The sequence below is a fragment of the Mytilus edulis genome, chromosome 9 (assembly GCF_963676685.1).
Source record: "Mytilus edulis chromosome 9, xbMytEdul2.2, whole genome shotgun sequence".
NCBI classification, from domain to species: Eukaryota; Metazoa; Mollusca; class Bivalvia; order Mytilida; family Mytilidae; genus Mytilus; species Mytilus edulis.
Window position 1 is genome coordinate 18,154,427 of NC_092352.1, and position 13,369 is coordinate 18,167,795.

The following is a 13,369-nucleotide window of genomic DNA, read 5'->3' on the forward strand; positions in this document are numbered from 1 at the left end:
GTAAGGTGAGATATAGAATATTTTTCGAGCCTTTTATAGCTTACTATGCAGTATGGGTATTGGTCATTGCTGAAGGCCATGCAGTGACTTATAGTTTTTATGTCCCAAATAGGGGCATTATGTTTTTAGGTATGTGTGTCTGTTTGACTGTCAAATCTGTTTTGACCCCTTTTCAGGGTCCACAGAACCTAGAAGATGATAGTGTGAGTGGGCATCCTTATGCTATGGACATATTCTTTTTAACTTCTACATCATTTGTCCTGAAGTGCAGATACCACATTTTCATGTTTTTATACGCCCGTCAAAATTTTGACGGGACGTTTTATGGTATACAAACGTCTGGTGTCCGTCCGTCTGTCCGTCTGTCTGTCCAGCATAAACATGTCGCTCCGTAACTTGAGAACGACTTATCTAAATTTCATGAAACTTAATATAGTTGTTTTTTATGATGGTCAAATGATCTGTATACTTTTTGGTGAAAATAAGATTTAAACTTTTTGAGTTACGGCACTTTGTAACTAAAATAGGGGTGTGTTTTTTTTCACATCTCAAAAACGATTCTTGATTATTGCTTAAAACTTTACACACTTCTTAGTTATATTAATCTTAATATCTGTATACTTTTTGGTGATGATTCAAAATTTCATTTTTGAGTTATTGAGTATTTTGTAAAAAAGGGGAGGGTTTTTTTTACATGTCACACTGTAACCCAAAAACAATTTATGATTATTGCTTGAAGCTGTACGCACTTCTTTGTTATATTAATCTTAAGATCTGTATACTTTTTGGTTTGATTCAAAATTTTATTTTCGTGATATTTGTGTAAAAAAAACAGGGTGGGGGGGTTTCACATGTCCCGCCATGTCTCAAAAGCAATAAATGGTAATTGCTTAAAACTATCTCAGAAACTATTTATGATTACTGCATAAAACTTCCACACAAGACGTAGGGCGTATCATGCGCTCATGGCGCAGCTGTTGATTATATTTGTTGCAAAGTGAAACATGATAGTTACAGTCCCTTCATTGTCTACACTTTTATACTTATTTTATGGCTCGCAGCTAGCCTACTCTTGTCTGTCTGTCTATGTAAGTCCCAAAGTTGGTTTACTTTTGCACTGACTTTAGTTTGGCTCAACCAAATGTTATAAAACTTATACACAATGCTTATTATCATAAAACACAGAACAAGTTCCAATTTGGTTGGTATCACTTTTACAGTTCTCTAGTTATGTCCCTTTATAGCATTTTATGCAAGCAGGGTCATCATCTGTGTCCCATGGATACATTCTCTGTTTATTTAGTTTCTTGATTAGATCCATTGTAGAATAAGTACGTAAGATAGACCTTTACATTTGCTATATAGTTGCTATCAATGCATAATGTTAATATGCAAAAGGTGAGACCCTACCCAATCATTTATAATCCAGGAATTCGAAAGCCTTATTTTTATACGACCGCAAAATTTGAAAAAAATTTCGTCGTATATTGCTATCACGTTGGCGTCGTCGTCTGCGTCGTCGATGTCGTCCGAATACTTTTAGTTTTCGCACTCTAACTTTAGTAAAAGTGAATGGAAATCTATGAAATTTTAACACAAGGTTTATGACCACAAAAGGAAGGTTGGTATTGATTTTGGGAGTTTTGGTCCCAACATTTTAGGAATTAGGGGCCAAAAAGGGCCCAAATAAGCATTTTCTTGGTTTTCGCACTATAACTTTAGTTTAAGTTAATAGAAATCTATGAAATTTTGACACAAGGTTTATGACCACAAAAGAACGGTTGGGATTATTTTGGGAGTTTTGGTTTCAACAGTTTAGGAATTAGGGGCCAAAAAAGGGCCCAAATAAGCATTATTCTTGGTTTTCGCACAATAACTTTAGTTTAAGTAAATAGAAATCAATGAAATTTAAACACAATGTTAATGACTACAAAAGGAAGGTTGGTATTGAATTTGGGAGTTTAGGTCCCAACAGTTTAGGAATTAGGGGCCAAAAAGGGACCCAAATAAGCATTTTTCTTGGTTTTCGCACCATAACGTTAGTATAAGTAAATAGAAATCTATGAAATTTAAACACAAGGTTTATGACCATAAAAGGAAGGTTGGTATTGATTTTGGGAGTTTTGGTCCCAACATAATAAGGGGCCCAAAGGGTCCAAAATTAAACTTTGTTTGATTTCATCAAAATTGAATAATTGGGGTTCTTTGATATGCCGAATCTAACTGTCATGACTGTGTATGTAGATTCTTAACTTTTGGTCCCGTTTTCAAATTGGTCTACATTAAGGTCCAAAGGGTCCAAAATTAAACTTAGTTTGATTTTGACAAAAAATGAATCAGTTAGGTTCTTTGATATGCTGAATCTAAAAATGTACTTAGATTCTTGATTATTGGCCCAGTTTTCAAGTTGGTCCAAATCGGGGTCCAAAATTAAACTTTGTTTGATTTCATCAAAAATTGAATAAATGGGGTTCTTTGATATACCAAATCTAACTGTGTATGTAGATTCTTCATTTTTGGTCCTGTTTTCAAATTGGTCTACACTAAAGTCCAAAGGGTCCAAAATTAAACTTAGTCTGATTTTAACAAAAATTGAAATCTTGGGGTTCTTTGATATGCTGAATCCAAAAATGTACTTAGATTTTTTATTATGGGCCCAGTTTTCAAGTTGGTCCAAATCAGGATCTAAAATTATTATATTAAGTATTGTGCAATAGCAAGTCTTTTCAATTGCACAGTATTGCGCAATGGCAAGAAATATCTAATTGCACAATATTGTGAAATAGCAAATATTTTTTAATTAGTTATCTTTCTTTGTCCAAAATAGTAAGCAAGAAATATCTAATTGCAAAATATTGTGCAATAGCAAGATTTTTTTTTAATTGGAGTTATCTTTCTTTGTCCAGAATCAACTTAAATCTTTGTTATATACAATATACAATGTATATTCACTTTTTACTACCAACTGATAAATTAAAATAATCTTTACCATTCAGTGATAACAAGCAGTTTTTTTACATCTTAATATTTTATGATGTATTTAGATGAGTAGTTATTGTTGCAAACTCCATTAGAAATTTTAATTGAGATTAGTTTTGGAATAAGGGAAAGGGGGATGTGATTAAAAAAATTGGGTTCAATTTTTCTCATTTGAAATTTCATAAATAAAAAAGAAAATTTCTTCAAACATTTTTTTGAGAGGATTAATATTCAACAGCATAGTGAATTGCTCTAAGAGAAAACAAACATTTTAAGTTCATTAGAACACATTCATTCTGTGTCAGAAACCTATGCTGTGTCAACTATTTAATCACAATCCAAATTTAGAGCTGAATCCAGCTTGAATGTTGTGTCCATACTTGCCCCAACCGTTCAGGGTTCAACCTCTCCGGTCGTATAAAGCTACGCCCTGCAGAGCATCTGGTTTGAGAAGTACATTTCAATGGCTACTTGTATTGATCAATATATGGAAGGAAAGTATATTCTTGAAAAGTAGGATTTTCTGATAAGTGGTAGATATTATATATATATACCCAGTATATTAGAATAAGAAGAAATCAGAATTTGCAAATGATGTCTGATATATTTGAGAATTTCAGTTTAAGAATTTGAGGATCCCTTTCACAATATGCTTCAATGGTGTTAAATTCTGGCAAAGTCTTACAATGAGGCAACCATAAGGTTTCTGAATGAGTTAAAAAAAAAACGATCCACAGTCCTACCCTATAAGATGGTTTGCTCAGACAACAAGGCTGCTTCTTATAACATATTGATGAGGAATAGATGTAAGAATGAGAGAATCTTGTAGTTATTCTTTTATCCAAAAAAGTCTGTACAGGTCTATACAAAATCTTTCAGTCAAAATTTGTGTATTTCTTTTTTCTAATATCTGACAGCGTAATGTCTATTGATCACCTAAAGGAAGTAATAAGTAGATTATTATATTTCCTAATTGGCATGTTATAGAATTGATCTTATCGTACCTTCTCCTATTACATTTGTTCAGAGACTATTCCTTACAAGTTCCTATCCAAGTGCCAATTAATCTACAAACACCACTACCTAAGCTTGTTTGAGTTTCTGAATGGCTAATTAAAAAAAAATGTTCTCAAGAACTGTTGAATCAGTTTTAACCAAACTCAAAATGTCATTTGCTGAGGTAAAAGCTTACATTGAAACACAAATGTAAATCCAATAATGATTTTATTTCCAAAAGTGAAATGCCGTAATGGAGGGGGCATTAAGTTTTACCCTTGTCCTCCTGTAATTACATAATCCCAAAATTGGTTTCAGTATACTAACTTGAGTTGGCCTAAACTAAATGTTAAGAAACTTATACACAATGCTTATTACCACAAAAACACAGATCAAGTTTGAATTTGGTGGCGTCACTTTAATTGTTTTAGAGTTTATGCCCTTTATAAATGGAAAAATTGCAAACTTGAGATTCTGTTCTTTAACTTAAGTTTGCCTCAACCAAATGTTATCAAACTTATACACATTACTTCTTTTCACAAATTACAGATCAAGTTTAAATTTTGGTGGGGTCACTTCAACCATTCTCGAGTTATGCTTCTTTATATTAAAAAAAAATGCAAAATTTTTAGTTTCTGTTCTCTAACTTAAGTTTGCTCCAATGAAACATTATAAAACCTATACACAATACTTATTACCACAAACTCAGATCAAGTACAAATTTGGGTAGCATCACTTTTATTGTTCTTGAGTCATGTCCCTTTATTTTATAATGTTTTGTGCAAGCAGGGGCATCATTTGTGTCCATAGGGACACATTCTCTATTTATTTAATAGTACTCTCAAATGTTTCTTTTGTCCTGATGAGAAATTAATAAAGTCAAAGATCTTCTTGTGTCAAAAACCAATGTACTAATATTGAAATCAAATATGGCAGATATTTCCTCTAATGGTCTTAAAATTGACCTTGAAAAATAAACTTTTCATATAACAAAGTAATAGCATTCTGTATTTTAATAAACACATAAGTGATTAAATTTAAGTAGTTTGTCACAAAAAAGAAAGGAAATTTACAGTTTTGTTGGTTTTTACTCCAGATTGATTTTATTTTTTATTTTCCATTTATTTTTGTATGGGTGGTGTTGTTTGTTGGTTGACCAGTCTGTTTTTAGTTTCTCATATTCTTATATGTGTATAATTATTTGTCTATTTGTTTTCTTTACTTTTGGACATACAGTTTGTTTTTCGATCTTGGAATTGTATCCTTTACCTTTGACTAAAAAGTGTTTTGTTGCATTTTGGAACTGGAGAGAGTGCAAACAGGATATAAAAGTGTTGGCATGATGAAGATGCAGTAGTAACAAAAATTCTTTAAATTTGTGATCTCAAATTGACCATTCTTGTTTTAAACATTTAGGCACTAAGGCTGTGGGCCTCTCATTTTTCTTCTGACAGTGCTTACACCGGAATTTTTAAGGTACTTCCAGTGGATGTTTTACGAATAACATCATTTTTCTCAATCTGAGCTTTTACCATCACTTAGTGTCCATTGTTGCTGTCTGTACGTCTTTTATGATGAACATATTGTTGGTCTTCCTTTTTGAAACTATTGACCAAAATGTAACCAAACTTTACCTGAATGATCCATAGTTCATGGATTTGATCATAGCTGCCAAAAATAGATCATAGCTGCCAAAAATACAACAGTGGTAAAATGCAATTTTTGTCATATCTCTTAAACTAAAGCAGCTAGAGTAAAACTGGCATGGAGGAAAAAAAGATCAGCATGCCAAGGTGTATCTTAGGGGGATTTCCAGCAAATTGGACTCATTTTAAAGTTATCTCCCGTGAATTTTTTTTTATAGAAAATTTCAGTTTCTGGTCTCTTTTACCAAAAAAAATTTTAAAAAATATATAGAGCAAAGTTTACATGGGATACAAATGATCAGAAGTTCAATGTCTATCTCCTTTGCAATTTCAGGAAAAAAAAGAAAACTTAAAATAATTGCCCCAGAAATGTATTTTTTTTTAAGTCATTAAAGCTGAAATCTTCAATTGACCCCTTATAAGAGTTATTGCCCTTGATTTTTACACCTTTGTCACAGTTTACAAAAATCTATAGACAATAGAGAGAATCATTAATAGTAAAATGTAAGGCATAACAAGAATTATAATTAAGACCACATGTACAAAATCATTAATTTACCCCTTATAGGAGTTATTGCACTTGAAAGACATGTGTTACCAACTTCTTTGCAATAACTTTTAGAAAGAAATAATAAAGAGCAAAAATTTGCAGCAAACTATGATCTACAATTAAGTCGAAATGGCCGAAATCGTTGATGACCCCTACAGGAGTTATTGCTTTGAAAGATGATTTGTGTCCATTTATGCAGTAATCATGATACAGAGAGAAACTAAAAATAGCAAAGATGTGCAGCAAAATAAGATTTTTAATTAAGTCATGTTGCCAAAATCGTCAATTGACCCATCCTAGTTGTAAGAGTTATTGCTCATGTTTTGCTCTTTTCCTTATGCTGATAAAGAGAAACTTTTAAAATTAAAAACAAAATTATCAGCAAAACAAGATTGTCAATTAATGGCGGTTTATTTAAAACTTCTTTCAATTTTGTCAATTATTTCGAAAACCTTAGTAGATAAGTATGAAATGTAATAACTGAAAATTACCATCTTGAGAAGATCTACAAAAGTTTCTCTATTAAAATAAGAATTTCAAATAATTAAAGATTTAGCAAACATAATGATAGTGATAAAAGTTAGATAGTTTCGAAATGGTAAGTTTTTACCAGGTGATCGGCTCTTATGAGCCACTACTTTGCAATCTAAACATAAAAAGTTTGATTAGTATCTTCATGCAAATTTATTAAAGTATCGAATTATTTACAACCACAGAAAATTTTTGGGGGGTCCCTTCGTTTCTGTAATTTTTTGATATCATATCTTTATTTCTTTTTTTTTTGCACAGTATTCTCTATTCTTATATATATAAGCACTCATTGTTCTCTATTATTTCTTTATTTTTATTTATTCGGTCTATTATTCTGTATTATGTTAACCCCATTCGCATCCTCAATACATGTATGTCATACTGTTTATATATTTAATGCCTTTGTAATTCGGTTTATGTCGGGGTTTTGAGTGTTGAATCATCAATCATGAAATGCGATCATCGCATTCTTACTGCATTATCCGGTACGATCAGCTGTAATGTTTAGGAAATAATAATGTTGGGTTTATTGATTATGAGACAGCAACACAACGACACAAACTTGCAAGGCATCTACAGATATCCGTAAATAGATAAATGTCTTCACAATATGTTAATCTATAATAAATCGTCTGAGTCTAGAACATCTGTGGTTCATTTTGTTTATCAGCTAAATTCAGATAATATAATAAAAAGTTCTTTAAGTTCAGACTCTAAATTCACCATTGTCAAAGTTGTCGAGGACACCTAATTCGGTTTTTCGAAAATCATGTTCCCTGTATAACATTTCAAGTGAGCAGTCTGGTTGAAGGTTGCCTCTTATTCACACAATTCGCTGAGTATACAGAAGAAACCATCCATCTTCAATATAAACAATCTACTGCAGTGGCGGATCCGGGGGGAGAGTTCCGGGGGTTGGAATGATGGAATCCCCCCTTTTTGACGATCAATGCATTTGAATGGGGACATGTGTTTGGAACCCCCCTTTTTAAAATGTCTGGATCCGCCCCTGTACTGGAGATTGAAACGGACAAGAAAAGCACTAGCCGTATTTTGAAAAGTTATGAAATAACAGGAAATTTGCATAAGTAAGACCCGAACAAGGGAATTTTATACAATAAGCCTATATTTTTACCGAATAGACCGGAAAAATCACAAAAATGAAGACCCCTCAAATGTTCGATATACAATGTACACGGAAGCGTATAAAAAAATTCCTATGGCCTCTCTTGAGGTCAAACTGACGCTGGATCAGCTATAATACTGGCAACTTTTCACATACGTTTTCTCACTGCAAGAGATGAAAATTAACAAGTCTTTGTTGTAAATGAATAGAATTTCTAGCGACTCAGACTGAAGGCATTTTGTTTGTGTCTGACGTCCTCGATGACTAGAGCCCTTCTAAATCATAACTAAAGAGAGATGCTATAATTTATGTCAAATGGAACTTTTATACATTTCGTAAGTTCTTCTAACAGGTCTACACGATAGAACAGTTTTAGACCGTTTTACCAATAGAACCATGTGTCTGTATCTATTCTGTTAATAGGCACACCTTTAGTACGAAGTTATAATATCCAATCACCAATAAAATAATGATAAAGTCTGTACACTTTACAAGTATGTCAATATGCTCCTTCATCAGTATCACACACATCAAGTCTTACTTATAATGATACTTCTACTCTAGAACGGATTCTGACAGTTTACATGTAGTTATATGACAGCTTTTCTGATCTTGCCAGTTATGACTAGAAGTAAGATTTAGTCCGTTGATCTACATGTGTATTAAGTTACACAGAAATAAGGAGCACTGAAACAGAAGTGTGGGTCCATTGATTTTGGTTTTATCGCATAAACAATCGGATTTTAGATTTCTTTTCTATCAAACATTCGTAGGATAAAATGATGAACGTGGTTCGTACTGGTCAATATAATAAAGCCAAACGTTACTGAAAATTCGTCAAAACAGAGGTATCATATGTATTGTTATCATTGAAATTTTATCTTAAAAGTTGCAAAAATTAAAATTAACGAAATGAACAGGTAAGTTGCTTTAAATATAAGTATATAAAAACGACCAACCAGCATCGGTTCGTTTAGAATAGACGATACTACACAGAAGCAAACATTTATAAAAGTTTAAGAATTGTGCAACGATACTGATGTTGGACGGTAATGTATGCTGTAAAAGATGAACACATACATTCACTTCGAATTACTATCTTACTTCAGTATCGTTACACAAATCCAAAGACTTACATAATATAGATGTATTCAACTTGATAGTTCTTTCTGCAATTAACATATTTTTTTTAATGAACGAATGTACATTACAATACATTATGCACACATTGCTGATCTACTGAATGATCAAATCCATGCATGGTGTGTTTGCTGAACATGCATTTGAACCTAATAATCTGGGTGTTCTCGTCCTTGATATTACTGACATATTTGCATCTAGGTGTTCAGCAAGCAACAATCAATCATAATTTATCTATCATAACAAGATGTCACTTCTATACTAATGTGTAGCGTCCTGGTAAACTGTCAAAATATTGAAGATAGAAACTGAGGATGATTTTTTTCAGGAAACGTTTGGTAATTGAAACTCGAACTATAGCAGTGTGTCCTCTTAATTACCTTTAATTACAATCTATTCACAGCATATATATTTCTAGAAAAAAACTTCATCACAAATGAAATAAGTAGATTTACATATCAAAAAGGCGAAAGTTAAAACAAATTTGTGAGGAAATTTATTAACTCAACTATTTTTTGTCTCTTTGCACAACAAAATACTTTATTTTACTAACATCTTGTAGTGAATATGCAAATTTAAAATATATATAGTTTGCTATAAATTGATCGAGGTTATTTATCTTGACGATTGCTTAATGGTTACAAACAACGTGTCCTTTTGTTGTATGCTTACTTATATTGCCAGATACTACTTTAAAAGATCTGTATGTAAGAATTAAACAAAAACAAAAACATGAAAATGGTGAAGAGCTATATTTTTTTTTTAAATTTCACTCAATAAACCAGTAAGATTCCAGTATCATATTCGATCAAACAAACTGTTCTATAATTCCGTTAAGAAATATAATCATGCAAAGGAAGATCAACGGACTGATTTCTTAACGGAATGACATCTTTGATTCTATATAGTGGCAATTATTTCGGTATATTCAAATAAATGTTACTTGGTATTGAATGAAAAAAAGGGGGAGGGGTTAAGATACATAAACTCCAAACAAAAATACATACAACACTTGCATGTTTGTCATGATGACTAGCTGCTCGCTTTTTCGATCGAATCGTGCAGATAACGGGATTATGTAACTGTGCCCAAAAAATCTTGTTTTTATAATATAATTATAATTAAACAATATTCAGTGTCATAATATGTACAGATTTACACCCGGTGAGTTTGATAAATGTCTATAAACGCGAACAGTCGATTTTAACACCACCACAGAACACATCTTGTGGTGCAGTGGATAAAGCCGATTGAAAATGATATCATAAACGGAACTATAGTGTTCTATTTGTGGTACGATATATATGTTTCTCCTTAACATATTTATATTGACAGTTCTGTGAAGAAGTAAGACAAGATCAAAGTTAATATACAACCCCATTTCAGTAAAATACAGTGTTGGGTCTTTTTATGCCCAATTTATGGGCTTTACGTTTTCTGGTCTGTGCGTCCGTTCGTCTGTTCGTTCGTTCGTCCGTATATGTTCGTCCGTATGTTCGTTTTACCGTTCGTTCGTCTGTCCCGCTTCAGGTTAAAGTTTTTGGTCGAGGTAGTTTTTGATGAAGTTGAAGTCCAATCAACTTGAAACTTAGTAAACATGTGTCTTATGATATGATCTTTCTAATTTGAATGCAAATTACAGTTCTTACCACCTTTTTACGGTCCACTGTACATACAAAATGATAATGCGGATGGGGCATCCGTGTACTAGGGATACATTCTTGTTTATAATGTTTGTAAGTCTGTAGGTATTAATATAAAAAAGAAGATGTGGTATGATTGCCAATGAGACAACTCTCCACAAGAGACCGAAATGACACTGAAATTAACAACTATAGATCACCGTACGGTCTTCAACAATGAGCAAAGCCAATGTAAAACAATTCAAACGAGAAAACTAACGGCCTTGTTTTTTATAAAATAAATGAACGAAAAACACATATGTAACACATTAACAAATGACAACCACTGAATTACAGGCTCCTGACTTGGGACAGGCACAAACATACATAATGTGGCGGGGTTAAAATGCAATTTTTCAGGCGTCTATAAAAGATCCATAATAGTTATATATCGAGATCGCATCTCGTTTAATTTCAAAATGACCTTGTTCTCTTTTTTATGCTTGTCCCTTTTTATAATAACCATACATAAGGGATGTTAAACACAATTGTGTCGCCCTGACAGAATGTTATTGTAATATCAAGCATGTTTTCATTCTGGAATATCTTTCCAAAAAAAAACACTTTACGAGGTAATTTTATTTCTGTTAAGATTTAAGTTATTTATCACATGTTTATATTTCAGTTTCTAAGGATATCTTAAAAGTAGTTTAGTATTCATCTTTATCACATGGTAATTGCAAGATGCAAACATAAAACTACCATTTACTTTTGAGTCTTTTATCTTTATTTTTTTTCATAAATGATTTTTTTACAAGAATTTTTCCAAAATGAAAAATGTTTACCTATGATCTTTAAGAAACCAGCCTCCTGTTTTTTTTTTTTTTTTTAGGTATTTCAATCAAAGAATTTTATCATTACTTACATAGTTGCGCTTCCTTAGAATTGCATCATATGCCAGTGACAGTATTCCACCGATTTACCTGACCGCGTTTATTTTGACGGTTTTATACTTGGCATAAGAAGAGATACTTGGCATAAGAAGAGTATAACAATAATTAAAAAAAGCATAAGGTAAATTTATAAAGAGGGAAAGTCGACAAAAACTGGCAAAAAAACAAACGTTGGACCTAATCAACCAATAAACAACGGAAAACCACTGTCCTATTCCTGGCTTAGCACAGGAACTTTCTGAATTATATGGTGAGTTTAACCTGGTTTATAACTGGCTAGATATGGCGTGTTGTGTTTTGAATGAATATTGGCTTGTCGTTGTGTGTTTGTTTCCATATAGGCTTTACTGGTGTCTGCAATTATATTGATCATCGTTCGTTTTTTTTTTTTTTTGTATTTTGTCGTGTTTATTTTTATCATATTATTCAACATTAAAACTAAATTGAAATATCATTTGGATAAAATAAGACAGCAACCAAACAACAAAAAATACATCGGACGTGAACTTTATACAAAACATCTGAAATTCTTTATCCAGCTCTACCGGCTTCAATTTTATGCTTCTAGTGAAGCTTATTTTAGCAATGTGTAATGAATGCAGAAAAGATGCGCTTTACTTTAAATTGTACAACTTTACCGACGAGGCATCATCATATGCATGCCTTTTGTGATTCAAGTAAATTCGACGAAACCTGACTAAAAATTGCCACTGAAGTTGTTGAAGAAGTATTTAGTCTTGGCCACAAAACATTATCTTTTAAATATGTGGAAATATCTATAAAATAATTGATCAAATATATCGCAAGCTCAATTAATGTTACATTATCTATTCAATATATAAATAAGGAGATATGGTATGATTCTCCATGTACAACTTTCCACCAAAGTTCAAATGAAGTGGAAGTTTACCAAATACTTTCAAAATTTCCGCTAGACATTCATCATTTTGTCACATCTTAGTATAAATACGCCATAAAATTTGAAATATATTAAAGAACGCATTTAAAAGTGATACTTTGAATTTAGATAAAGGTTGATAGACTTCTAGGAAAATTAACCATATTTCATTTATCCGACTGATGCTATCTTGATCAACTGATCACCTTCGATCAACTTCCGCTTTTAGAAGTGCTGATTCTAAACTCTGCCAGAGCATATTGCAATAAACCGAGATTCGAAATGACACGAGTTGTTAAATCTCTGTTATTGTCCTGGTACAAGTGTTCTGCAAATAAGTTTTGACGCAGCATATGTATGCATGCAGTTTCCTGATACGATCAAATATTAGGTTATTGAGTGAACATTTAAATCTTGTTTCCGTACACAATCTTTGAACCAAACATGCATTTCTAATGTTACCATGCTTTCATCATCTTAAGAGCGGGGAGATGTTGAATATAAGATCATTGGAGGATGAGGTAATAATTACCAGGTAAAGCATCTGTTTACTTAATCACACGTGGTATCCCTGCTGTTAAAACTTTTAAAAGTAATCAAGTTCAAATATTAATATACTTTTGTAATTTCATGTAATTTTAATGTAATTTCACTATTCATGAAAATTCATTTTGTCGCCATTTATACAATATAAGAAGATGTGGTATCATTACCATGACTCCAGGAGACAACTATCCACCAGAGTTTAAAGATAAAATTTAAATAGGATTACGTGCGGTCGTCAACAATGAGAAAAACCCATAAAGTGTAGTCGGTTATTAACGGTCCCGAAATGAAAAACATGCCCTAATTCAAACGAGAAAACATACGCCATATTTATAACATAACAATTTTCGAGAAAAAAAAGCACCCAAATATGACTAATATG